Here is a 4,658-nt window from a genome sequence, read left to right as displayed (position 1 = left end):
TATTGTAGCTACGTACAGGTAGATTTTGTAGCTTATTTTGTATTATAACATCTTATTTTAATAATATATTTTTTTATTATATAGAATACTAGTAGATAAAAGAAGTGCCCTTTCTGTAACAAATTAGTTGGAAATGCTTGTCGACGGTGTTTTCATTGCGGCTCTAACTTTCAACAAAGCAAAAAAAACTTAAGTTGCCACAAGGAACCAATCCCTCCAACCAATGGGATCTTTTGAAAATACGAAATAAGAAATGTGTTGATTTTCACCTTTCATATAGTGATTTAACAGTCTCTTTGACTGATACTATAAACAATGAAATATCGTACATGCGAAATATGTTGACACTATCTTGTTTGATAAGCGTGATAAACTGACTTAACATACGTTTTGGAATATCATTTAATAAAAGGGCCAGTTGAAACAATTGGATTGAAATAATGTTCGCTTTATCGTCACATCTCGGTAAAAGTGATTTCAATACAGGAAATGCCATTGTCTTTCAACACGGAAATCGTTTTTTTGCTGAAAGACATATTGGAGTTGCTCATGTCTGTCTTTTATGGGCTATGATCTGGCGAATAAACCTCCCACTATCCCAGCAACAATCTCTTATTTGCTATTTTCTGTTGCTCAATACATGTATCTATTTATTGTATGTCTTACCCAATTATCCTTTCAGGTAGATACACTGCAACCCATTTATCCTTTCAGGTAGATACACTGCACGACATTATCGTCATGTTCCATAAATCACATGCTAGAGGTGACACCTGGGATTGTTTTGGAACACCTGGATTTAGTACAAGTCTGCTAAGTTCTAAGGCTGGTACCAGCCTGAAAAAAAGTCTTTAGGCTTGGAATCCTTCACGAAAAGACCAATATAAAGGAAGATTCTAACTCTAGCACTAATATTAATCTTACCTGCAACACGTCTACTAATACTGCTCATATTCACACAAATGTTAACCCTGTAACAAATGCCGACGCAGACATCCTCTCTAACCTGGACACTAATACACAACCTAGAGATAGTACTGATATCACTGACGCTAACACTGATACCAACTCACATTATCATTAATATAGGTTTTAATTCGAACAGTAACACTAATACTAATACTAATGACAACTTGAAAGCTAACAGCAATACTAAATCTAACACCAACTTGAACACTGACGAGACTAACTTGAACACTAACTTGAGCACTACCACTAACACATATAGCAGTTCTAATGTTAACACCAATTGCAGCACGAGTAGTAGCATTAATACTAACACTTCTGTTAAGACTAACAATATCACTCGCCATAACATCAAAGCTGATGTAAATACAGAAAGTAGTGTTAATAAATTTGTGTTAATAACAGCAGGTAAATATACTCTATATATGTTAACCGTAATTAGGGACGAAAAATTATGCAAAAAAGGGAATTGTATGCTTTCTGCAAAGTGTTATAAGCAATAAAGCCTACTTAAGTCTGACAAAGGCAAACGAGGAACTACAAAGTATATATTATAAAAAGAGGTCGTATTTTGAATTGCTGCATGTACATTATTAAAGCATGAATTTTTAATTGTATTTTATCGCATGAAAGCATGTAACTATACTAATAATTCTGAGGTGGAGATGTAAGGCATTAGAAAGCGTTGTTTTGCTTGCATATTTTTCCGTTCATATAGTTATGAAAATTTCTCATTTCCAGCTGTTTTCGTTTTCTTTAGGAACTAAAGTTGGCCTTGTCGACTCCAATAAATGCGTGCAAGCATGGGGTGTTGTGCACAGCCAAAAAACAGTTCATGGAAAACCATTAAAACATGGCCATGTTTGTTATTGAAATAAAGGAGATATTGCTGACATGTCAGCTAAAGCCACCCTGCCCTGGAACTTTTGATGATCCTGATAGAATTCATATAGGAGAATTTCATTCATGGCCACTAACTTCTGTTGCTTTACCCCTCAAGCCGGGTTCACACTAGGGTCACTGGTCCATAAGATCCTTTGTCTATCTGAAAATAATACAATGGATCCTCAATTCTTAGGACAAGTGTGAATATGTTCATGTGTCATAATTTATCGGCGATGTTCTATACAACCCGAAAATATGCCTCAATGACCACTTGGCAATGGACATCACTGATTAATATGCCCCGCATCACTGATAGCGCTATCCACCGATTTCCAGCGGGCAGTCAAATTTATAAAAGTTGTTGAATTAACCGCGGATAAAGATCACATATAGTTAATAAACGAAAATTCTTATTATTTATCTTAAGCTAAAAATTTAGAAGTTAAAAAATGCAAATATTTCTTGGGAACAAAAAAATCCTGTGCCGACTTTCTCAAGAGCTTCTTTGCAGCAAGTGCTTCTGGTGCTGTCGGATATTTCCAGCACTTGCTTTAGGCCTAATTTCCATATGATTATGCGCATCTACGACAGTCAGCGTGCGATGAACAATGCCGATGGTTACTGATTTTTGTATATCTGAAATCATTGTCTATTTCAATGTTAATTGACAACAACAGTTAAGTCGGCGACGGGTCATGATCATTACATGGAAACCAGACGGATGGCCTTTGAGTTTCCAGGAGACGGCCTGCCCGGGCAAACTTAGACTGTCCATCCATGCAAGCTTATTTCCTGTTTAAGCTTGTTTTTGAAACATGCATGCACAGCAAACATTTCGGTGTAACTCTTGTGTGCCAGGCTCGTCCTGGCGTATTGTGCCCAAGTATGGCACTACAACATTCCTGAATATCTGTCGACTGAAATAGAAAGAAACCAATCTGCTGTTCACTGAACGTGTAGCAGCGTATGCATCGTAGATAATGTAGAGTGCGTTGTATTGTTGATTTAAAAAAAAAGGGCTTAAACGTTTAATGTCTGTAGTTCATGCTTTAATTTTAAGAACGAAAGCAACTTGTTTGAAATAAGAAAGAAAAAAACACAAAGGGCGCACCATTACTGCACGGACGAAAAGTCATCCATCTGGTTCTGAATCAAACGACAAGCCAGAATACCATGAGGCAAATTGGTTCATGCACTCAAGAAGGAAACCAATACGGCAACCAAAAAAGTTTTTCACATCAAATATTCACATTAGTCCATGTCGACGAAAATTTTCCCAATCATGCAGGCTTGTATTGTCAGCGGCTGTCTTATGGAAAATTAATACCAGTAAGTGAATGCAAAATTACAAACCGCTTTGTGAACCGCTGAAAAACCGGCCTGTTGTAATGGGAGAATTTTATGTTTCTGAACAGCATGTTTAGCGTGTCAAAATTCACCACGCAAATGAACTTCCGGGTCGCGCAATTATATATTTTCCGAATGAAAAATAGGCTTTAGTTTAACCAAAATTTGACTGTCTTTTAGAATCGTTAAATTTCTGTTTGTTGCACCTAAACTACCAGGGGACGTGCAAGAATGAGGAGTACACATGCAGTTTTATGGCAACCAACATAATCTGACATAACAGGATCCCTCCCGTAGGCATGGAGGAACTATTACTTTAGGGGGCAATGAATATTTCCCTTCCCCTGTCGACCAAATTTACTGGCAATTTTAGAAAAATCGGACTTTATAATTTCTTCCTGCCCATTTTTCACCCGACCATACATGCGATGTTGAAATTTGCCTAACTTTCCAACTTCTAACTTTTCTTTGGGGGTGGGGGCCCAGGCCGTGGGGCAACTGCCCCTGTTCTCTACAACTATGATCTGTTCTCCTGAAGCCGAGGATAAACCTTAGAAACTCCCCCAAATTTGCAAAACATATTCACTTATAAGGCGCATGTGTTATATCTACTCGAAATAGGGTAAATTGTCTACCCGCCTGGATAAGGCAGTGCTTTTACGTTTATGATCTTACTGAAAGTGTTTGATCGAACGTCTTTGTGGTATTATTGCTATTGGATGATATAACATAAAGTATTCATAAACTATAATATATTAGGAACATGTAAAAAATAATTAGATATAAATTATAATAAATATTCTAAAACACAACATGGCGTAGTCTGGCAATTTTCTCAAAAATATCTTGATCAATCCTGATCAATTCTCATCCATCCTGCTTTTAAAGTGAAAATTAAATGTTTCTTGTGTTTCCTCTGGAATAAAGGACGCAGAAAAATTTGACTATTTGAGTTTTTCGGCAATATTTGATCTAAAATGCCACCGAAAAAATCTTTGCAAAAATCCTCACAAAAATCTGGGGAGGCACTTCTGGCTCTGGAACAAGTGTTAATCTACTAGGCCGTAGGATGAGCATCCAAAAGATGCTTAGAAAACGGATTCCGTTGCACCCCTCGTTGAACTACATAATTTTCACATGAATCAATAGATAAAAACTTACTTTATCAGAATCTGTTGTTCCCCAAGCGAAAGAGGTGCACAATTGGGAAAACAATCCCTCCAAAGTTTTCTATTTTCGAGCTTCGAAATATTCGAACCACCATTGTTTTAGTAGCAAATGCGCACGCGCTTGTCAGCCAAACTCGCACTGCGCATAAGCACGCACATGTTTCGAAGTGGAAACACGGTTAGTTATGCAAAACAATCATGGCTGAAAATATTTATAAAACTCGAATATCCTCATGTTTTATTCATTTTGATGGCGTTACGGAGCAACTTTGCAAAGTTACACGCCAAGGG

The sequence above is a fragment of the Dendronephthya gigantea genome, unplaced genomic scaffold, assembly GCF_004324835.1.
Source record: "Dendronephthya gigantea isolate DGI-Jeju-01 unplaced genomic scaffold, DenGig_1.0 000046F, whole genome shotgun sequence".
Classification (NCBI taxonomy): Eukaryota; Metazoa; Cnidaria; class Anthozoa; order Malacalcyonacea; family Nephtheidae; genus Dendronephthya; species Dendronephthya gigantea.
The sequence above is the reverse complement of the archived record's forward strand: the minus strand, read 5'-3'. Positions refer to the sequence as shown.